The sequence below is a fragment of the Pelobates fuscus genome, chromosome 11 (assembly GCF_036172605.1).
Source record: "Pelobates fuscus isolate aPelFus1 chromosome 11, aPelFus1.pri, whole genome shotgun sequence".
In the NCBI taxonomy this organism is placed as follows: Eukaryota; Metazoa; Chordata; class Amphibia; order Anura; family Pelobatidae; genus Pelobates; species Pelobates fuscus.
This window is the reverse complement of record NC_086327.1, coordinates 24,548,464-24,573,117: the sequence shown is the minus strand read 5'-3', so window position 1 is coordinate 24,573,117 and position 24,654 is coordinate 24,548,464. Positions and strand designations below refer to the sequence as shown.

Here is a 24,654-nt window from a genome sequence, read left to right as displayed (position 1 = left end):
ATAAATGACCCCCGACTGATCGTTTTACATCCTCGATTGACATCTTGTATTTTACCCTCATTAGCCATATTCTATCTGCACTACCCATATGTCACTCATGTTAATACGTTTTGCCACACACTTGTGTTGCAAAAGTAATGTCAAAGCAAATCAAATTAACATATTTTAAGTCAAAGCATATTAACACATTTACCCTCCACTAGCCAAAAGTCACCATATCACTTCCACTTGCCATTCCTGTTACGAGTTTAGCCTTTGGTGATCACAAGGCAAGCAGCGTACTGCTCTGTCATATTCAGTTACGGATGCACTAGATTATGTCCTCCACATTCATCTGAACTTGTGAGCAATGAACTACACTTCCATTTCCAAGTCCACTTGACTTACACTTGGGTTCAAAATTATATCCAATGCTTATCACCTGAGGTGTGAACTCAGGGAAGCCCAGGAGGGGCAGCAGATGGCCAGGCCTTGTGGACAGCACTTTATTTTCAGAGCACTCTCTCGTCATTGATAGGAAACTTTTATCCCAGTCAACAAATCTTGTCTGGATACTGGCGAACAAGAGATCAGATGAAGAATAATTAGCCACTGAGATTAATTTGTACATAAATGTAACATCCCCTGGATGTTGGGCAAAAGTAACATCCCCAGGATGTATCTGGAAAACAGAGCAATCTTAATGTACCTTTCCTGGTTAAACACTTTATTAATATTAATATTATGTCTGTGAGCCACTGTAAAACATTGCAAAATGGATACATTGTAAATAACTTGAAGAGTTTAACAAACTCTGCTGAGCTATAGCCTTTCCCCTTCCCATATTTTAATGAACAAAAATAAGGAATTAAATATAGATACACACATATGTGTGAATATTCTCTTGTCTGGATGAACATAAACATATGCCGTTTAACACATCTCAGGCACTCTCTGTGCTTCGTATCTCAGATGTCTTTATATTTGAATTAGGAAGCACGCCTGACCTTGGCATGTTCCTTAAATAGCTCCAGACTCCACTTCAATCCGCAGCTGACTCTTTATAAACGCTGGGTCTAAATCCTGACTTAGGAACAAACTTTTCCTCTCGCCCTCCCACGTGGCTGATAAATGTCTGTCCCTGTGTCCCCCCTCTCATGGCGTTCTTCTCCTCTCATCTCTCAACTTGGATTTCTCCTGGCAGGGTGCCCCAACGTCTTTCAAACAAGAACCACACTCTGGGACCAGGTTCTAGTGCGGGAGAGAGGAACAGATTGCTAAAAATACCCCTCCCCCCAAAAAAATCCACTCTGTGTGTACATGAGAACTCCCCTTTCTCCCCCACCCTATGCTCCCTTGCTTTCCGTTTATAATGCCTACTGTAGCTTCTCCTCTTTTGGGACTGGTCCTTGCACTAGTTAGTTTGTCAGGAGGCTCCCAACGTTGTCGCTCACACACTCTTTCTTGTAAGTCTGTCTATCCTGCTCCTTTTTTTTTTTCTTCTAAATTTATTTCATTTTTATCATTATTTATGCATGTAGTAATGTGTTTTATACCCCACCTCCTATATAATGTAAGCTAGTTTGAGCAGGGTCCTCTTCAACCTATCGTTCCTGTAAGTTTTCTTGTAATTGTCCTATTTATAGTTAAATCCCCCCTCTAATAATATTGTAAAGCGCTACGGAATCTGTTGGCGCTATATAAATGGTGAAAATAATAATGTCTTTGGACCTTTAACAGCTTCTTAGGTTCCTGTTTTTCATTTTTATTTTCCTAATTCAGAGCTCTTTAACATAAAGTTCATTGACCACTAAAACAAAAACAAAAAAACTTCATGCATGACTAGAGTGTAATTGATGGATTACGTTTTGATGGATTAACATTTAGTAAAACTAATACAATTGAACATATTTTTTATAATATTGTTGAATAGCCCAGTTGGTTAATGGATTATATCTGTCACCGTAGGACATATCTGACAAGGAGACAAAATCACACTGTATCCATTTGTGATAATATATTATTACATGGTTTCCTACCTTTTTATTTTTTATTTTATTGTGCTTCCGACATATCACTTCCTAGCATTCACCTGCTCCATATTGATTGTACTTTTTATTTGTAATGTTTGATGCATGTGTTGGAAACAGAAATTAAGAGAGTGATGTTATAAGAGGTGGAACATGTCAGAAAATATAGTGACTGTCCTTTGTTTGTTTCTTTGCAGAGTAGTAAGACCGTTACTAAAACATAGCATTAGAATAAGTGCCAGGTTACCCTTAAAATTAATCAATTTATTCCACTAATCAAAAAAACACATATTGTGCTTTTATTGATATGATAAAAATCACAGATGACTCAACAGCCATGTCAAGATCAGTTTAAACACAGATAATTTAAATTGCCCAATTTAACATCAGCTGAAAACTCGCATAACCTTACATGCCATACTGTTTGAATGATATATATTTTCTATATAATACTTTTTTTTCTAAAGTTAATGTGCCTGGCTTACACTGTAAGCCAACTTAATGGTGATTTCTTATACACCATGGAAAAGTGGAAGAAGGCATAAGTTGACCTCTTTAGGTATAAAACCCTCATCGTTGAGGTTTGAAGGAGTTATACATTTGATATACTAACCATCACACTAGCTATTACAGTGTAAGTCTCTTATTTGCTCTAAAAATCTCTACACCAGAAAGGAAAGAGAGAGTACAGTGGGTTTTCTACGCTCCTTTAGCTAGAGACACTCCTTCATTTCTGAGCCAGACCAGTTGATGGAAAAGCAGCGTGTCCTTTTAAAATGTTAAATGTGCTTTCTCAAAATTGTGTAGCTTAAAATGACTTCTGCTTCTATAAAGGAAGCGTGAGTTATTTTGTATATTTAGCAGCACTCCATTTAGGAATTGTATTTTTCGGAACCTAAAAAACACTGGACACATACTTATTTCAGTATGAAATGAAGTGTTGCGTGTGTAATAAACTTTGTGCCACATTATATACATGCAGAAAGTTGCTGGCTGATATGCATGAATATAGAAATCTGAAATTATTTATAAGGCTTCCTATTAATAAAATCCATTCCTCACATGACACAGAGTATGCTTCATCCTGACAGTCATCACAAGACTCTCAGCAGTCAGGGGGACAAATTTTACAGATCCGCGTGTTAATACGTTCTCATCTTAATGCAGAACATGATGGGTGTGGGTATACTTAGATAAAAATGTTTAGAATTTTTCAGTAAGATTCAGATCAAAGGGAATATTTTAAAAATATCTCCATGGCAAAAATGATCCATACATGGGAGTGGATCTGTATAATAAATTTAATATAGATCATGCATTCCTGGCAGAGAAATTATTTGGATGAAATTATTATAAAGGGTCAAGAAGGGATATAAAAAGCTTGTTCTGAACAAGAGGAGAAAGGTTGAGCTTTATTTAAAAAAACAGAAAAGTGAAAGTGGGGGATTTCACTGAGAAAGAATAGGCAAAGCAATGGATTTTCAAGAGGGAAATTGTCTCTAATGGATGGTTTTATAAAAAAAAGAATGGATAGCTGTACAGGACAAGGGTAAATGGATAGCTAGAAGAGAATTAGAAAAGGGAAATGGCATGGACTGATCATTTATGTGAATTGATCACTGGTTAGAAAAGCTAAGCGAGAATCTGCATCTTTGAGATTTGTTTACAGCTGTCTACATGGAGTTCTGCTGCAAGGTGTTCCATATTATGCTGCTCTCCAACCAATTTGCTACGCAGCATCAGTTCCAGGGTGCTGTAAACTGCTTTCCTATGGGCTCACTCAACACCACCTAATATTCCAGATTGTAAAGTTGTGTTGCCAAAGCAACACAACAGTTTTAGACAATACACATGCACCGGCCTACTTTATAACAACCTTAGACAAGCTCCACCAAATTCCCAGCTTTTTTAAAATGATCCAATACCCTTTCTGCTTGGTCTGAACTGATCCAGTCATCTCCTTCCTGATACAGGTTTCATTACTCACCTCATATATTAATCTAGTGTTCGCCCCATCATGCTATTACAGTGCTCCGGGAAGTCTGCTTCCATCCCCAGGCCTTGTTAAGAGTTGGTGCTTTGCAAGGGTGCGTTCAGTTCTGTACTAGATTTACAGCTACACAATACAAAGAGGAGAGACCATGGAAACGGGAACAGATTACTTTGAAAGCCGTAAGAGAGTGTAGATCACTTGGACAGAAAATGAGAGATGGTTGATCACTTGGAAAGAAAGTGTGTACGTGAGAAAGACTACAGATCACTTTGAAAGGAAGAAAGTTGACAAGTAGATCACTAGAAAGAGGTGATAAAATAGATATTTTAGAAGGGCAACACGTGCATGATACTCTATAGCCTTTTGACCTCAGCTTGTTCTGGTTTACTCTCCTGGCCTTTGCATAGGCTGTTCCTCCCATGTAGGCACTGCATTAACCCCGTCCATCTCCAGTTATCAACTACTACTATCCTTTCTATTCTTTGCCTCTATTAGGATTGAGAAAAAGAAAGTACCCCCTTGCGGGGATAGGGTAAGTGTGTCCAGATCGTATCTCAATAGGGGGTAACCCTTGTATTATATACAGTAGGACAGTAAAGGTAGTGTATGCCTAAGACCCAAGGTCTAGGTAACACAAGTAAGATACAGATCTCAGAAGCCTGCTAAAATTAATAATCTTTAATAAGGTATACTTAACCATGAACAAATAAAACAACATAAATGTGGATACTTAAAGTAAAAAATCACCCAAAACTGTGCAAGAGGAGATTGAAAGGGGCTCAGGGAGTAATGGATGAGGTATCAACTTAGGCAAAAGTGCTCTAGATGTATACTCATTACTGGGGAATACAATTGGGAGGTACCAATGTACACTTAACTACCCGGCTGAATCGTAACAGAACCAAACCCTTACAACTGGGAAGGGAAGTGACCGCTAGTATGATACTCCAACTGTGGAGTGCAGCATAGAACCACAGAAGTGTATATTCGTATGGAGGTATAGATACAATGAGCTCTTAACAATATAACACTTCAAGGTATTGCAACAGGTAATGTTACATACTTGCTTAGAGGTCACAGGTGGATCATGTGGCCGTCACAAAGTTACACAAGAGGGTACTGCAACTTAAAATAGTACAGAAATATACATATGGTCACACCTTTATAGCTAAATGCAGGACAGTAACATTAAGTACTAGGTAGATAGTATAGATGTGGGATACTTAGATGTTCCCCTATTAAATATCAACAGACTCAACACTACTTAGAACTAACCCCAGTGCTGTATGCACTGACTGGTAGATAGTGTAGATTTGGGATACTTAGATGTTCCCCTGTTGAATATAAACGGACTCAATGCTTCTTGGAACTAGCCACAGTGCTGTATGCACTGACTGGTCAAAGCAAGGCTAATAAAGTCGTATTGCACACTTAGTATATTTAGCTGAAAGCCAACAGATAGTAGTAATAATAGTACAACTCCCTTCTTCCCTCCAAAAAATATTAGGATTGACCTAAGTTCTGCATGCCAGGGTCTTTCACAATCCTGACAGTAGCATACCCTCTCAAATGATTATTCCTTCATCCATGTGGCAAGTGGTTATGAGATCACGAGATGTTCTGCTCTTAATTGTTGAGTTTAACAGAATTTGCCTCTAGGGAGGTAAAGAGCAGAATACCTACCAACCGTTAAAAAAATGGCATAATCGACAAACCAAGGTCAAGGTGCGAAAAGGAGAATAGAACATAACAAGCCAATAGGTCAAGCCAAACATCTAACTCGCGATCATAATAGGCTTCAAGAAAATAGCGGGGTCACGAAAACATACAAACAATGTGGACATTCATGGCTGGAGCATAGGCATCAGAATGTGACATGCCAGTAACACAGAGGGTAATGTTAGTCTATAAGTGCAGGAAAGAGAATAGTGTGTGTGTGTGTAGGGAGGGCGGGGGGGGGGGAGGTTGGAGGGGAATAATACTGATACATGTGAAGAGGAACAGAAGTAAGAATAGGTTGCTGAAAAGATACAGAGATAGTGTAAAATGGTGATGCAACAAAATAGATCTTTTGCTACTTAGAGGATGACAATGGGCTATTAGTGAAAGAGTATGGACCACCAACATGGAACAATGGAACATCCAAATGTTGCATGAGAGTTGTACCAAATAAGTAGCTATGCTACTAGTGGGGGAGGAATTTAGCTAGAGAGCTTTTGTGAAGCATACCGAAGATTAAAACCAACAGTACTAGCACTGAGTGAGTGTCCATACCATCCATTGATTTCTAAGTCTCAAAGACCAAAGCCACTTTCAGCATTCTACTTTTCTTACAGTGAATTTAGTACAGTTGCTATTTGCTCTGATCACTTTGAACTTCATCAGTGAGATCAGTGCTCTTCTAATTATATGACCTTTTGAAGTACATCCCCTGGAACTCCTTTATCTCCAAGGAGAAAGATTCCCATCTAAATAGCAGACATGTTTAATGGTTTACTCTGTAATAAGAATATGGAGTGAAATGTAGTGTATATCATATTTGTTCCACCCCACCTCTTTGTTTATAGTTTGTCCGAAAAATGTGCTGCAATGGCTTTTAGTTTATTTGTTCACTAAGCCTCAAGGAGTGACACTTTGTGATGAGTACACGTTCATAATCAGACATAATTCTATGTGTGCTAGTTATACTCCCGCAGCAGACATAGTTGTCTTCATTGGGTAGACCTTTCTCGCGGTGCTTATAATTCCATCTGAAAGACTGTATGGTTGTCCCTTGATGACTACTAACATTCCTTTTGTTTGTGTAACCCTCAATCTGGTAATCAGGGTCTTTTGATGTGAATGCTTACTCATTGAGAATTTCCCCTACATCTGGTAGAAAGTTGTATTCCTCCTTGAGCACCCAGTTAAAAAAAGGACATTCCTTGTTTTGGCAAAATTCCATTTGTGTGGTTTGGACACTAAGGATGAAATTGGAGTTCCATCAGATGAAATGAACCTGAGCCCACTCGTATGATACCTCCCTAGTGTGCAGTATTCTCTGATGAATAAAGCATCCTCCTACAGAATGAGAGTCAAGATCAAGAGTGACAGAACTGCTTAAGAATTCTGATTCTTAGTAATGAGTAATAATTCAATTTATTACATGAGGTATCCACATGCTTGCAGTGATCCCACAGAAAGCATTAGATTACAGCATTTAGGGATGATTATTTCTAGACAAGCATTGACGTGTTCTTTAGAGTGGCTTTGTATTATGTTTTATCACTTAGGGAGAGAAAATACATCATATCCACCATAATAGTCACTCCGAGCCAAAAAAATATTGCTATCTATTTGTCCGTGTGTGTGTATGTATAATATATATATATATAAAGATAGATCGATAGATGTAAAATAACAGATTACGCTAGTATCTTGTAAAACAGAATTTTGGAATGACAAGCTTTTGGGAGATCCTCACTTTTTCAAGTGAAAAGCATTTCTGAGCCAAAACAAAAAAGAAAATAGCACCATTCTTCCAGAGTATATAAATATCAGACAAGAATAAAACAAAGCGGGGGCAGGATATGGTACTAGAGGGAAAGCGTTAAAAAATGACATATTAACAATGTATACACATTTCCTTTTTTGTCTATAATTGTTAAAAATTCCCAGATTTTACTAGTAACATGACGTAAAGTCATGATTTTATTAAAGACACGGAGGTGAGTATTATGCATAACTCTTTCTTTATTTCCTCAGCAGCAAAGATAGAGGAATATAAATATTATCAAAAATGAAAGAAAAACTGTACAGGCACAACAGGCAGCCAATCACATAATAGAGGAAGTAGCTATATAAGTCCTGTGTCTCCCACAATCCCCCTCTTTCTTGCGAAACCGAAGACCAGGTAAGATGAACGATGTCCCACTTGATCCAAACAGGAAACGGGAAAACAATGCGATAACTTCAAGCTAAAAAAGATAGAAAAATATGGTAATTTCCAAACTCAAAACTGTAGACTTACCAAACATAACCGTGAGGAGTCATACATAAAACTGGATTCTGAAATAGAGAATATATAATAATTAGAAACCAGCATAAAACGCACAAAATCATCCAAAGCATGATATAAATACCTGATATAAATACAGACCTAATTGAAAACATACCTGAATAGTATCGAAGCATCTCCTATCCCAAATCTGACGGACAAGCCTGAGACACGAAGAGCCCTTCGAATTTCCTTCTGGATGGCTCTCACCTTGGAACCCGGTAGGAACAGAAATTGCTCTGAAGCCCAGGAACTCTATGGACTGGGCGGGATCTAGGACCGACTTGTCCCAGTTGATCAGAAAACCCAGCTTCTGTAGCAGGTTGGTAGTCCACTCCAGGTGTAGGAGGAGGTCCTTCTTTGATTGGGACAAAATCAAAATGTCGTCCAGGTAAATAATGAGGCGAACCCCGCGGGTTCGGAGGAACGCCACTACAGGCTTCATGAGCTTGGTGAAGCACCAGGGAGCCGAGGAGAGACCGAAAGGCAGGCAGGTGAAGCGCCAACGACGCCGTGCCATGTGAAATGGAGGTAGTCTCTGAACTCCAAAGCAATGGGTACCGTGAAGTAAGCGTTCTTCAGGTCCAGTTTGGCTAGCCAGTCCGACTGGCGTAGAAGGTCTCTGAGGCAGTGTATACCTTCCATCTGGAAATGTTGGTAACGTAGGAAGGCGTTGAGGGGGCGAAGATTTATCACAGGGCGAACTCCGCCCCCTTTCTTGGGCACCAGGAACAGATTGCTCGTAAAGCCTTCGGCGGCGAACGGCAATTCCTCTATAGCGCCCTTGGACAACATTTCCACGACTTCCATGGAAATCATCTCGTCCTGATCCGGTGGAAGAGACAGTTCTCTGGGGGAATAAAGCTGGACAGGCATGGAAACAAACTCTAGACGATACCCCCTCACACATTGCAGAACCCAAGCATCCGAGGTGATATTTTCCCACTCTCGGTAAAATAAGGCCAGCCTCCCCGGCACCTGAACGGGAGGGAAAGAAAGGGTACTCACCGTAAGGACGTCTGCTGGGGGTACCACCGCGGGGGTATCTGGAGCCCCAAGCCCGACCTCTGGCTGGGAAGAAGGGAGGGGTTCTCTGGTCCTGAAATCCCCTGGAGGGAAAAAAGGAACCTCTGGTTGCGCGGAATGCGCCTCGGAAACCACGGCCGGGTGGACGGTTCCTGCTACGCCCGGCCCCTCCGAAAACCTTAGGCGCGAAGACGCGCTTCATGTTTCGCCTGTGCCTTGTCAATTGCAGTGAAGGTCTTGACATATGACCCCATGTCCTTAACAAAGGAGGTGCCGAACAGCAAACCCTCATTGGTCGGGTCAGGTTCCGCCACAGTCATGGTGACCAGCTTAGGTTCGATCTTTAAGAGGATTGCTTTACGCCTCTCTGTAGACATCGCCGTATTGGCGTTCCCCAGTAAACATATGGCCCGTTGGACCCAACCTACGGCCACATCTATATCTAAAACCGAGTCTCCAGTTCTAGCAGAATCGAGAAGCTCGTATAGCTTCGAGAGGTGTCCCAGAGTATCCAGGATCTTATCCTGGCACCCCTTCAGGGAATGGTCAAGGCCCTTCTTGGGCTTCCAGCCCGACTTATTTAAGAACTGGGCAATCTGCGGGTCAATGTCTGGGGTCTTACAGGCAGCGCCCGGGAGGGTAGGGCGCGGGCATTCGGCGCGCAGTTTATTGCGGCCTTCTCTAGAAAGGGGCGTGCGATGCGCTTAGCCACGTACTGGGCAATATGGTCCGGGGGGACCCATTCAGCGGACCGGGGGTGACGTAGGTCGTCTGGATCAAACAGGGGGTTACCCTGCGGGTCAAGGATTGCTTTGTCGTCCCCAGAGGGGCCTAATATCTGACCCCGGGCCTTGGCAGAGGACCCCGAGGGGTTCACGCCCGTAAGGGGCAAATCCTCTCCAGATTCAATATCATCAAAGGAGTCATACTCCATAATGTCGGATTCGTCCTCCACACTCCGGTCGGAATCCGACCCATCATCAAGGGCCCTAGCCCGTTTCCACAATCTAGCCTTTTTAGCCCGGCCAGGGGCTCTTTTGCGCGTGGGGTGCGCGCCATCTGTGACCGACTCTAGCGTGTCAGTCATGGCAGGCAGAGCCTGCATCGAGGAGTGGGAGACGACATTTTTAGACTTGGCCTTAGCCTTACGGGCCCCAGGCACTGTCTGGGCAGGGGAAGGGGACCCCCCACCCTGGGGAGCCGGGGAGGCCATTGCAGGCAAAACCATAGAATGTAGGGAGTGGGTAAAGGAGGAGGAGACAGCCCCCATGGCTGAGGCAATAGCCTTCTGCAGTGAAGAAGCCATAGTGGCCTCTAGCAAGGCTTGAAATTCCTGAGAGGCCATAGCACTCTCAGCATTCTCCATGTTAAAGTCCCCAGAGGGACCTGTAGGCCCATCATCCCTATCCTGCATAATGGCAATAAATTGCAAAGTTCAGAAACGGAAAAACTATTGAAGTGGGGCAGGAGAGAAGTGAAGGGTTGAGTAACCCACAGCACAGAAGTGAGTATAAGAACAATAATAGTAATCAGACCGTTAGTGTGCCCAGGAGAGATCGAGGCGACCGACCGCACGGCAGCTAGGATGCAGACCTCGTGGAGGTCCGTCTAAGATGGCCGCCGCACGCGAGGGAAGTGCTCGCGGTCGTGCACCCGTCGGGGGAAGGGGCGCGGGGAGTCCGTGAGCGGGCAGGGGAGTGCACGCAGCCGCAGCCGCAAAGTAAGGAACGGCCGCGGCAGAAAACCACCGCGGGAGACGCGGGGAGCAGGGGAGGACAGGGAGACAATCTCCCGGCAAAGGGGAAAACCCCGGGATCCCCAAGGCACACTAAGGTGTGAATAACAATGTAAAATTGAAGAGACTAATAAAATAAATAATAAATGCAATAATAAAAGCAAGTAAATTCAGTAAAATAACAACAATCACAAGAAAAAACACAATTAAATTGCAATGAGTAAGAGAGCTAAACAGGATACTTAGCTGTCTGAGGAAGCAGCAAAGAAAGAGGGGGATTGTGGGAGACACAGGACTTATATAGCTACTTCCTCTATTATGTGATTGGCTGCCTGTTGTGCCTGTACAGTTTTTCTTTCATTTTTGATAATATTTACATTCCTCTATCTTTGCTGCTGAGGAAATAAAGAAAGAGTTATGCATAATATGAGCCTCTGTGTCTTTAATAAAATGTGAAAATGTATTCAAGAAAAAATATTTCACAAGAATGCATGGAGGTGTGTGTGTGTGTGTGTATATATATATTTCCTGGCCATATCCATGGCAGCACAACATTGGGTAGCTCCTCCCTATCCCCATTGGACAGGAATAATAATTAAGCCGTATAAGTACCACCTCCTGCCCCTCCTTCCCCATTCTTTTTTTCCTGTCCTATCCCTAGGACATGTCGGTCTTTTCAGACTGCTAAATTTTCTTTTATGGCTTACCTGAGGATTAGTTCCTCTGGCCCTTGGGGAGTTCACCCTCTCTCCCCTGGGAAGTCTCCAGTATACGGCCCTGTGCAAAGGTGTCCCCCTGGAGAGAATCCCTTTAGTGACCGGGGGTTTTTCCTTCCAATTTCCCAGTGGTAACATGGGAAGGAACATGGAATTTGGCTGGGTTCCGGTTTGGTATTTCCCCACCAGGATCAAGGTAATATGGTTTGGTATTTACCTGCTGTTTTTTTCTTTCATTTGGCACTTTTCTCTGTAAAGTTTTCCGTGGAAGCGTTCTGGGGTCCCCTGGTTACATGTTTCCCTGCACGGCGTTCGGGAGTCTCCTGTGCGCCTGCGCGGCGTTCAGGGGTCTCCTGGGCGCCTGCGCGGTTTTCGGGGACTCTGGGACGCATGCGGGGCATTCGGTACTTTCTGGCGTTCGCATAAACGCGCGAACGCCATTGTACGTATTAGCGCGTTCGCGCGCAAATCTGTTCGTTTGATTTCTAATTAGGCCGTTCGCGCGTATTTTCGGTCATCTGCGCATGCGCGATGACGTCAGACGCCCTTTTAAAGCGCCAGGCCTCCTTTTTTTTTGGTCAGTTTGAATTTTCAGCTTCCTGGAGAGTTTCTGGCACCGTTGAGATTTAGGGATTGTTGGTTCTTCGCCTTTTTCTTCTAAAGTAAGTTTTTTTTTTTTTCCCATTTTTTGTTTGGTTTCTTGTAGTTTTTCTTCTTGGTTTTAGTTTCGCAAGATCCAGGGAATCAGAGTCTTCTCATCATAATAGGTCACAATCTAAGCGATATAGGTAAGCCATCCTTTTTTGGGAAAAAGTTGATATTGATATTATAAATAACTAAAAGAGTGGTAATGTACTAATGTTCACGTTTGGTGTATTACAGTGATAAAAGTACAAAGACTTCAGGATCGTCCAAAGGGAAGTCGCCCAAAAGGACGCTGTGTATATCCTGTGATAACAGAGCCATAGAAGGGAAACGTCTCTGTTCAAACTGTCTCTCAGCAGCTGCTGGACATTCTCAGTTAACATCGGACTTTAGGCAGCTTATCAAGCATGCAGTTGCCCGGGGCATCAGAGAGGTTGGTAAGACCCACAAGCGACCTAGATATTCTGAGCCGTCAGATTGGTCTCCTGATAACTCGGAGGATGAGTTTATGGATACAGCTTCGCTGAGAGACTTGGCTTTTTCCTCGGACGAGGATGCTATGCCTGATCCTGACTTCCTGATACCTGCGGAGGTGGATCATTTGATTGCTCGGGTCAGAGAAACCCTTACCTTGAAAGAACCCTCGGAGGAGGAACCCTCTACATCTAACCGCTATTTCTCAGATCTTAGAAGGAAAAGAGCGGCTTTCCCTGTGCATACCATTATTAGTGACCTTATAAGAATGGTCCAGGTCTGATAGGAGATCATCTGCAAAAGGGAAGTTCTCCAGATTATACCCGTTTGATTCCAAAGATGCTGAAACATGGGATCTTCCACCCAAGGTTGATGCTGCGGTGGTTAGGCTAGCCAAGCGCACTACCCTGCCAGTGGATGATGCAGGCTCCTTCAGGGATCCAATGGATCATAAGATGGAATACTACCTGTCTAAATCCTATGTAGCCTCAGGCACAAGTCTCCACCCTGCCGTTGCTCTCACGTCTGTTTCAAGAGCTATGAAGGTTTGGCTGCAGGAACTGGAAGGGGACATTAAGAGGGGCAGAAGCCGTTCCTCTATTGTTGATGCCCTAAAGGATATGCGTCAAGAGATTGATTTCTCTTCGGAGGCCGCAGTGGATCTGGTGAGAAACCTTGCTAGAAATATGTCCTTCTCGGTTTCCTCCAGGCGGGCACCCTGGCGGGCACTCTGGCGGCCGATGCTTCCTCCAAGAATAGTTTGTGTTCTCTGCCATTTCACGGGAATATGTTATTCGGCAAGAATTTGGATGAATGCATTAAGAGGGCGGCTGAAGGAAATAAAGCCTTTCTACCCCAAGAGAGGAAGTATAAAGGATCCTTTCGTGCCCGGAAAGAGTACCATTCCTTTCGTGACAGTAGGTCCTACAAGCCTGGTAGGGAATACTCCAGATTTCAACCAAGGAGAGGTGCCCCTTCTGGGAACAGAGGAGGCAGGTCACGCGGTTCATCTTCCTCTAAAGATCCGAGGAATCTATGACTACGTACGGCCCAAAACAGAAGGTGTCGGGGCTTGTCTTCTCCAGTATCTTTCGAAATGGACCATTTCCACAAGCGACGTTTGGGTGCTGGATATTATTCGGAGAGGTTACCTGCTAGAATTCTTCAAGCATCCAACAGGTCCTTTAACCTCACAAAGTGGCCAGGAGACAAGGAAAAGTGCATGGCCCTACAAAACTTCATCCTTTCCTTGCAGAAGGAGAAGGTCATTGTCAAAGTGCCAGCAGGCGAAAGAACTCAAGGATTTTACTCCCACATCTTCTTAACAAGGAAATCCTCAGGGGTTGGAGACCCATTCTGGATCTGCACAGACTGAACAAGCATCTGCACATTCGCAGATTCAAAATGGAATCCCTGCAGTCTATAATAAAGGTTGTGTCACCCAACCAATGGATGCTGTCTATAGATCTAATAGACGCATATTTTCACATACCCATTGCCCAAATCCATCAGAAGTTTCTGAGGTTTGCTGTAGAAGAAGGTCATTTCCAGTTCAGGGCCCTCCCCTTTGGACTGAGCACAGCCCCAAGAACGTTTACAAAGGTCCTGATTGTTCTCATCGCAGAGCTCAGAAAGCAAAACATTGCTATTTTCCATTATTTGGACGACGTCTTGATCTTAGGAAACAACATGGATTCTGTGACATCCCAGGCTATTACCAGCATTCAGTTTCTGCAAGCTCACGGCTGGAAGATCAACACCAAGAAGAGCCACCTCCACCCAACGCAATCTATGGTTTACTTAGGTGCCCATTTCGACACTCTAAAGGGTACTGTCCAGCTCTCATCAGTAAGAATACTGAAACTCAGGAGGTTATTGAGAAGAATGCTGAAATCCTCGGTTGCCCCCTGCAAAGGCGGTAATGAGCCTCCTTGGTTCCATGTCCTCCACAATAGGTCTGACCAGATGGGCTCAGTGGAGAATGAGACCATTCCAAGCCAACTTCCTGAGTCGATTCTCATCCGGGAACCTGTTCCAGCCCATCAAGCTTCCCCTGAAGGTACGCCATTCTCTGATCTGGTGGCTAAACAGAAAACACCTATCCAAAGGTTTTCCATTAGGGGACATTGCACGGAGGACCGTGACAACGGATGCCAGCCAGTGGGGTTGGGGCGCTCATTATCTCCACGACTTTGCGCAGGAAGAATGGAATTTCAGGACAAGCGATGTTCATTCCAATCTGCTAGAACTTCTGGCTGTCCTCAAAGCTTTGAAACACTAATCGATCCATTTCAAGGGTCAATGGGTGAAGATAAGGACGGACAACTCCACCGTAGTATCCTATGTCAATCACCAAGGGGGTACCAGGAGCTGCAAGATGATGGAAATAATGAATCACCTGATGTGGTGGGTTCAGAGAAACCTGGCAGGCATTATAGCCATCCATCTCCCAGGGAAACGGAATCAACTGGCGGATTTCCTCAGCAGATCCAGAATAGATCCAGGGGAATGGTGCCTAGCTCACAGGGTATTCCGCATGATTGTGGACAAGTGGGGTCTCCCTCAAGTAGACCTTCTAGCCTCTCGGGCCAACAGGAAGGTAGCCCTTTTCTTCACGAAAGAAGAAGACCACCTGGCACTGGGAAGGGATGCCTTATCAAGCCCCTGGAGGTTCAGAATGGGCTATGTGTTCCCCCCGTTTCCACTAATTCTACCGCTCCTGAGGAAGTTGAGAACGGAGCAGGTGTCTCTCATCCTGATTGCGCCTTATTGGCCTCGGAGACCTTAGTTTCTTCTGCTTCTGAGTCTTTCGGTGGAACCTCCTCTCCCACTCCCCAAAGTTGTGGATCTTCTGTTCCAGGGTCCTGTAATGCATCCAGACCCTGTCTCTCTCAACCTTATGGCTTGGAAACTGAAAGGAACCGGCTGTTGAACAGAGGATTCTCCCAGGCCGTTATTGATACTATGCTGAGGGCACGTAAGCATTCCACTTCAGCCACTTATTATAGAGTGTGGGAGGTTTTCTCCAACTGGGCCCTTCACAGAAATGTGGATGTTCAATATCCCTCCTCCTCCAATATTTTGGATTTCCTGCAATCTGGCCTTGCTAAAGGACTGAGCTATAACACTCTCAAAGTACACATTTCAGCCTTGTCCGCCCTAACTAGTCATAGATGGGCACTGGACTCTGATGTCATCAGATTCATCAAAGGTGTCCTTCAGATGAAACCTCCTATTAAACCATTTGTCCCATCCTGGAATCTCCCTCTGGTTCTGGATGCCATGAAGCTGAAACCTTTTGAACCATTTGATTCAGTTTCCCTACAGGTTCTCTCTATTAAGACTGCCTTGCTGGTGGCCCTAGCCTCTGGCAGGAGAGTTTCTGAGCTCAATGCTCTATCCATCAAAGAGCCTTTTACTATCTTCCACCAGGACAGAGTGGTCCTCCGTACGGTTCCTGTATTTCGACCTAAAGTCACCTCCTCCTTTCACATCAATGAGGATATTGTTCTTCCATCTCTGAGGTCGGACTCCCATGAAATGGGAAATTCTGCTGACCTGTCCTCTCTGGACCTAGTGAGATGCCTCCGGATGTATATTGATAGGACTTCTGCTTGGCGTTCTTCTGACAGTCTTTTCGTCCTTCATAGCGGCTGTAAAAAGGGCTCACAAGCTCCCAAATCTGCCATTAGCAGATGGATAGTGGCGGCTATCATTCTGGCTTATCAGTCCGCCGGATATCCGGTCCCTGTGGGTCTTAAAGCCCATTCCACTAGGGCTCTCTCTTCTTCCTGGGCAGCCGCAGCTAATGTCTCCCCTGAACTCATTTGTAAAGCAGCTACATGGTCTTCCTCTAACACTTTCATTAGGAGCTACCAAATTGATGTCAGAGCAGGGTTGTCTGATCAATTTGCTAAATCAGTCCTGTCTGTATCCAATACCTGATTTCTGTGTCTGTCACTTGTTGTGGTGTTAATACACTTTGCATTTATAAAATTTTTGAGTCTGTGTCTCTTTCCCTCCCTGGTTTATTGCTTGGGTATTACCCAATGTTGTGTTGCCATGGATATGGCCAGGAAAATGGAAAATGTATTCATACTTACCGTAATTTTCTTTTCCTGGTTATATGCCATGGCAGCACGAGGGTTCCACCCGGGGCTATTGCTGGAACACGTGACTGGGGAAGGAGGGGCAGGAGGTGGTACTTATACGGCTTAATTATTATTCCTGTCCAATGGGGATAGGGAGGAGCTACCCAATGTTGTGCTGCCATGGCATATAACCAGGAAAAGAAAATTACGGTAAGTATGAATAAATTTTCCATTATATATATATATACACATAGATACACACATGCATACATGAATATTTTATTTAATATAAATATTCTCATGTACACACATATACATGCGCACACATATAACTGCACATAAAAAAATACATGCCTAAATGCACCTAAGTATTGGAAAGCATATGTCTACACGTATTCCCTTATATGTTAATATAATAATAAACATGTAACTAGAATGCATCTTAGCATATGGGTACTATGATAGAAGGGTAAGGTAATGATGGGAGAGGAGAGTCATGTAAAACTTTGATAGTGGGGCAGGAAACCTAAATCAACATTTAGAAAAAATCATTCTGGCTTTTTTTCTGGGTTTTTCCAAAATCCACTTTGAGAACTTAGATTTTTAGGTCTTTGATTGAGTGGTCAGGCTGGGTAAAAAGGTGTCCCACAATAGCAAGTAGGATTCTTCTTTGTGGTGTTTAATAGAATGTCTGTGCATATTCATTCTGCCATTTTATTGCTGAGTGGTTTCCCACGTCTAGCACCCCAAAGTTGCTCTTAGTGCATTGCATCATTATACTACATTGCTAGATGTGCAGGAGTATGATCCTTTAATGCTATGTCTTGTTTTTGTGGGTGGCTGTGTTTTCTGTGCCTATGAGCTGGCACAGTTTGCGGTGAGTTTTTTTTTTTTGCATATTGTGGTCCCTTTTTATTTATTCATCCTATCATTTTTCTGTTGATTAATTTTTGTTGAAGGTTTGGAGGTTGTCTGAAGTCCCATCTTCTAATAAAACTGGTTTTCGACCTCTAATAATTTTCCATATTTCTTTAAGAGCTAGGTTGTGGGGGGTTTTCTCCCTGTTTTGTAGCAAGCGTATGCGTGGAGTTTTTAGAGCAGATTAGATTTTGTTTGGTAGTAGCCCTTGATTTGTAGAATTAATCAAAAGAGTGATGGAATTGTTTGAGTTTTTTTTTTTAATTTTCAGTCTATACGATAAAGATATCATCAATATATCTGTAATATTTTTAGGGTTTTATGTGATGGGTTTCTAGGAATCTCTGTTCTAGGTCTGCCGTGAACAGATTAGCAAATTGTCATGCCATCTTAGTACCCATAGCAGTCCCCATTGTTTGTAGAAAGACCTCGTTGATGAAGCTGAAATAATTATCTGTGAGGGTAAATAGTGCCTGTACTGTGATGATTTGGGCGGCTATATTTTGGTTGTCTGTGCAAGAGCAAAAATGAAAACCAGCGTATATGTGTAAGTGCGCTGGATTTTGTGTATTTTTTGTGTGTGTGCGTGTGCGTGTGTGTGTGTGTGTGTGTAATTTTGTTGTTTTCACATTATTAAATCACAGTTTAAAAGTCCTATATATATATATATATATATATATATATACACACATACATACTTTATTTTTATATATATATATTTTATTTTTTTTTGTTATTTTTTACTCTCTCTATATTTCTCTATTGCCTCCCTTACAGTGCAAAACTACTGTACTTATCTCTGTATATAAAGGTACAGTTAACCAACAATTCTCATTTGTAGATTTTATGCCTCTGGTTATTGTTGTTCCATGCCATGTTCTTACATGGACGGAAATGCTTTCTCTTTGTTGCCTTTCTGCAAGAATGACTGTAACACTTTCAGTTTTCACGGTTAGTATGTGTGCTCTGGTGACAAAATGAGCACCTCACTTGATTTCCTTCTGCTTTTATCAGTAGTGACCTTCAAGCATCGTTCTTCAGTCTTCCTCAAATGCAATCTGCTTTTTCAGTCTTACCTAGAAATTACGGTCTTCAGCTTGACCAGCATGTTCGAATTTGATAATTTTTGCATTCTAAGACAGGACATACTTTCTCATTGTACTCCTGTTTCTCTGTTTGATTGTTTTGTTTTTTTTCACAAACAAAAACAAACTGTTCAAGTAAGTTGCATCAATTTAAAATGTTCTTAATGTGATTAAAAATGAACCTGTCATGATATTAACTTACGCTAAGTCTGCCCTAAATGCATTAAATCTTGTATATATGTAGAATTTCAAGATACACACCCTACCTTCGATCCAGCGCCACCATATCCTCATCTTCATGGGTATTATTCTTCTGTAACAACCTTCTTGTCCACCCTTTACTTCCCCGCAGGGTTCTTTTAATTTGCCCTGCTTGGGTCATGGCCCCATTCTTGTGGTGGTCCAGAAAGAAGAGTGATAACTGTGGGAGCTTTAGCAGCATCACAGTACAGGTACTCCTCACTTACCGGTAAAATAAGTAAATCCTGGTAGCCAAAGAGAGTGGCTATCAGAAAATAGATAAGAGGGAACAAGACAGAGAAATAAGTGAAAGCTCAAAAACTGGAAAGAGTGGGGTTTCACCAAATCCCAAGGGTTATCACAAGTAGGAAAATACAATAATCCAGGAGCTTTCAGAATGCAGATGAAAATGTACCATACAACTGTACAATTTCAATAAAAACATGGCAACATTTCATTCTTTGTGTGTTATTAGTTTAAGCAGACTGCGATTGTCTATTGTTGTGACTTAGATGATGATCAGATCACATTTTATGACCAATTTGTGCAGAAATCCATATCATTCCAAAGGGTTCGCATACTTTTTCTTGCAACTGTATATATATATATATATCGGTACTCGATAAAGATATATATATATATATATATATATATATATATATATATATATATATATATATATATATATATATATATATATATATATATATATATATATATATACAATGTATCACGGCACTCACTAGTTTTTTTGCCTTGGTACTACCAGCGTATAAAATATATAATAGTAACGAATAGAGAGGGGCACTCACAGGTCTTCTTCCAAGTGTGAAGTTTTATTCTGTTATTTCAAGATTGTCCCAATCTTCACACTTGGAAGAAGACCTGTGAGTGCACCTCTCTATTCGTTACTATTATATATATATATATATATATATATATATATATATGCACATTGGAGGGCCGGGGGCCCTGGCACGCAGAGGATTACCAGTGCAGTCCGGGTCCCCCCAGACCGCCGGTCCCACGACAACTGTCATTGTTGTCATCCCCTGGCGGCCCTGGCAATAGTAAGCAAAAAGCAAAGTACCAAATAGGGATTAGCAAACTTGTAGTCAGGGGAAGCTAAGGTCGGGCAGGCAGAACATGCTCATAAATGGAGCAAGAGGCAAATAAGATCACGGAGACAATAGAAATTACTGAAGTGTACTCACCGAGAGCACAATATAACTGAGCCCCGAGACATAGCTAGATGTGGTTATATTGGGCGTGCAGCGAAGGGGGACTGCATCGGCTCCTGAGTGAGACGCTGCGAGGGATCTTCAGGTAAATGGGATGGAGTTCCTGGCACACTGGCTTCATTGCTAGCATACCGGCGTCTGAAAATTCCTATACTCCATAGCAAGCACAGGCAACGTTGGTCTAGGGAGTTACCATAGCAACTGCAACACATATTTTGTAGTTGCTATGTGTGGAGAGCAACTACTCTAACCCTTACCACCAGCATCCCGATTCACATATTGGGACCTATGCATATAGCAACAATGACACACAGGTGAAGAAATCCGGATGGGTTGGGGAATTGTTCATGCAAATGCAAAAACAATCTACAGTAGTTATTAATTTATTTAGCACCAAATATTCACTCTCGCTTTGGTATTCAGTTACATTAAGCTGAGGTATAAAATAAAACATAGCAGGATACAGCCGTTCTTAGTATATGGCTGTTTAACCCCTTAAACATCCCCTTGAGAGACGATAATGGTCCTGAACCATCAGAACGGTATTATTTACTTACCTGATCGCCGCAGTTGCCCCGGTGGCGATTGGTGTTGCTCCCAGTCTGGTCACATGGCCGCAATAGGTGTCCAAGTATCTGCCTACAGGGGGAATGTCTGTGCTGACAGGCAGTTTCCCTGCATGTGTAAAATGTATATATTTTTAAATTAATAAAAAAATAAATATAGGGGGCGGAGCCTGACTGCTGAGCCGTGCAGACGTGCTGGACACGAGCTCCGGCCCGACGGGCAGAATCCGGGAAAAAAGCGACATCTATACAGCCCATAGAAACCCGAGGGTGCACTTCCCACGTCGGGGGTGCCCTGCTGAACCCAACGAGACCACACCGGAGCTCGTCGGAGCCGGAGACGCAAAGACCCACATGCAGCCTACTCGGGCTGAAGCCAGGGAGGAACACCTGCTCTCCTTGGCGTAGAAACCCGCGAGCGACTATACGCTAACCTACCCCCCCACTCTGGACCGGTGGGGGACATCCCGGTCCCCACTGGACATACAGACCAGCTTGAGAAACCAGCATTTTGCCACACGACATACAGGGGCAACTGATATGCAAGGCCCAGCCAAAATGGCCGCCAAGCCAAGGCCTGGAAAGAGCACCCGCGCTCAACCACCCACATCCACTCTGGAGGCCTTTGACCGTCTTTGTGCCAGTCTCAGGGGCGCCCTGCACAGCCGGGGTGTAACTCACCGCCGGGCAGACAAAATGGTGGCCTTGTGGATACGACCAGCGGCACGACGCAGCTGTCAGGGTACCTGAAGTCTCTACCTCCGAGAGAGGTAGAGACTTAGACGTTCATCCGTCCGGACGCCATATTTCCTCTGTTCCTCGCGGTCGACCCGCTCACACAAACGCCGGCCGCGAGGGAGTCTCTTCCTTTTGTAGCATGGTGCCCGGAGGCCGACGTCATCACGCCAATCCGGAACGACCTGTCACTCAGTCCGAGACAGACTAATCAGGTTTCGTCGGAGGCGTGTCTATCATCTCTAGCCAGGGTATTTAAACATACTTCGCCCTGTTGCTCATTGCCCTGTCGTGGTTCTAGCCTGTCTAGTCACACAGTGCTCTGGTGTTTCTCAGTTATCCTTTTGGTTTCGACCCGGCTTGTTTCCTTACTCTGTTTACCTCCGTTATCCTTGACCCGGCTTGTTCCTCGCTTACCTGTCTTCTCGTTCCCTCGACCTCGGCTTGTCTCTGACCATTCTCTATACTCTCTGTACGTTAGCCCGGCCATTCTAAGGACCGGTATACGTATCCTGTACCTGTTTGTACTTTGCGTGTTGGATCCCTGTCCCGATCCTGACATTACGACAGGGCCAATGGATCCTGCAGGTACAAACAGTCAGGTTGGTTCCTCTGATTCCAGGTTTGACGCCATGGAACACAGAATGGACCAAATGGCCTTAGCACTACAGGCATTGTTGTCTCGTGCTAATAATCCTCCAGAGGAGACGCGTCCTACTCCTATTTCCCCTGTAGGTTCAGGCCTAGAGGTAGCTACTGTAGGTGCCTCTTCCCGTGTTACTCCACCTGTACGTTATGGTGGGTCACCTGAGAAGTGTCGTGGTTTTTTAAACCAGATCAGCATTCACTTTGAATTGCAACCTCGCTCCTATCCTACCGATAGGGCAAAGGTTGGGTTTATTATCACCTTACTCATTGAGAAAGCTCTGAGATGGGCTAACCCATTATGGGAGAACGATAACCCGTTGGTATACAATTATACTGCCTTTGTAGCTGCTTTTAGAAGAACTTTTGACCCCCCTGGTAGAAAGGTCAATGCAGCCAGATTACTGTTGCGCCTGAGACAGGAGAACCGAACATTAGTGGATTATGCACTAGAGTTCAGGTCTCTGGCGTCAGAAGTTAAGTGGAATGAACAGGCTTATATGGATGTATTCTTGAACGGGTTATCAGATGTTATCCTTGACGAAATTGCTACTAGGGAGCTACCAGAGAATTTAGAGGACTTAATTTCGTTCATTTCTCGTATTGATGAACGTATAAGAGAAAGACAGAACACTCGAGAGAGGAACCTAAGACCTGCCTTTAAATTAGCACCCGCATTTCTAAGTCCTGAGTCCAATACCTCACTAATTCCTGAACCTATGCAGATAGGCAATACTCATCTCTCAGAAGAGGAGAGACTGTACAGGAGAAGGGAGGGATTGTGTATGTATTGTGGAGTCAGAGGTCATTTACGCCTGAATTGTCCTGTTCGCTCGGGAAACGCCCGCACCTAAGTTTCTCTAGAGGACAGGCCTTGGGTGTTTCTATTTTGTCCTCTACGCATAATTACAAAAATCACAGGCTTTTACTACCAGTTTCTTTAACATGGAAGAAGGAAGTACTTAAGACCGTGGCATTGATAGATTCCGGCGCTGCTGAGAATTTTATCGATCAAGCCTTTGCCACTAAGCACACTATTCCTTCCCAGTTAAGAGAGACCCCCTTGGCCGTTGAGGCCATTGATGGTAGACCACTACTCGAGCCTGTTATTACTCGTGAGACTATATCCATGAGCCTGTCTGTTGGTATCTTACACGAGGAGAGTATATCTCTTATGCTTATTTCGTCCCCTTCCGTTCCCATAGTCCTGGGGTATCCATGGTTAAAGAGACATAACCCTACTATCGATTGGGAGTTAGGGGAGATACTCTCGTGGGGTCAGGGTTGTCAGGAGAGGTGTTTACAGAAGGTATCCCCTTTGGCTGTAATTTACACACCTGACACTACTATCCAGCCTAAAGAGAGACAGATACCTCCTTTGTACATGGACTTAAAGGCAGTATTCGATAAAAAGAACGCTGATACTCTACCTCCACACAGGTCCTTTGATTGTAAAATTAACCTATTACCTGGTACCATGCCTCCTAGGGGCAATGTATACCCTCTATCCACTAAAGAGAATGCTGTTTTAGAGGAGTATATTCAGGAGAATTTAGACAAGGGATTTATCAGGAGATCCTCATCTCCTGCCGGGGCTGGGTTCTTTTTTGTTAAGAAGAAGGATGGGTCACTCAGACCTTGTATCGATTATCGAGGGTTGAATAAAATAACCATCAGGAATGCCTATCCTATCCCCTTGATTACAGAACTCTTTGATCGGTTAAAGGGCTCTAAGATTTTCACCAAGTTGGACCTCAGAGGGGCGTACAACTTGGTGAGAATTCAGCAAGGCCATGAGTGGAAGACAGCGTTTAATACCCGCTATGGTCATTATGAGTATACGGTCATGCCTTTTGGTCTCTGTAACGCACCTGCAGTTTTCCAAGATTTGATTAACGAAGTTCTTAGGGAATTTCAACATGATTGTGTTATTGTCTACCTGGATGACATACTCATACACTCTAAAGAGATTGAGACCCACCATCGACAAGTCAGACAGGTATTACACAAACTTTTACAACATGGTTTGTACTGTAAACTTGAGAAATGCAGTTTTGACCAGACCCAGATAGACTTTCTTGGATACGTGATTTCTGGGGAGGGCTTTAAGATGGATCCTGACAAACTCCAGTCTATTTTAGATTGGCCATTGCCTCAGGGACTCAAAGCTATTCAGAGATTTATTGGCTTCTCTAATTATTATAGACGCTTCATTAAGGGCTACTCGTCTATTATTGCGCCCATCACCAATATGACCAAACAAGGGGCGGATACTAAGACATGGTCTACTGATGCTCTAGCTGCTTTCAAGAGTCTCAAAGAACTTTTTGCTTCTGCTCCAATACTAGTCCATCCGGATACGACCTTACCGTTCCTGCTCGAGGTCGATGCCTCTGAGACAGGAGTAGGGGCGGTTCTGTCACAAAGATTGGGGGTAGATAAACCATTGCACCCATGTGGTTTTTTTTCTAAGAAACTTTCGGGCCCTGAGAGCAGATA

The 24,654-nt window shown here is 43.5% G+C and overlaps 1 protein-coding gene across 1 annotated transcript in view; it reads left to right on the top strand.

Moving 5' to 3' along the window:
• Positions 1 to 1,414: 1,414 nt before the first annotated feature.
• Positions 1,415 to 24,654, top strand: part of ERF (ETS2 repressor factor) — a 142,132-nt gene continuing 118,892 nt past the window's right edge. Inside the window, exon 1 of the mRNA XM_063436844.1 lies at positions 1,415 to 1,445. The gene's annotated coding sequence lies outside the window, so the exon portion shown is untranslated. The remainder of the gene's footprint in view (positions 1,446 to 24,654) is intronic.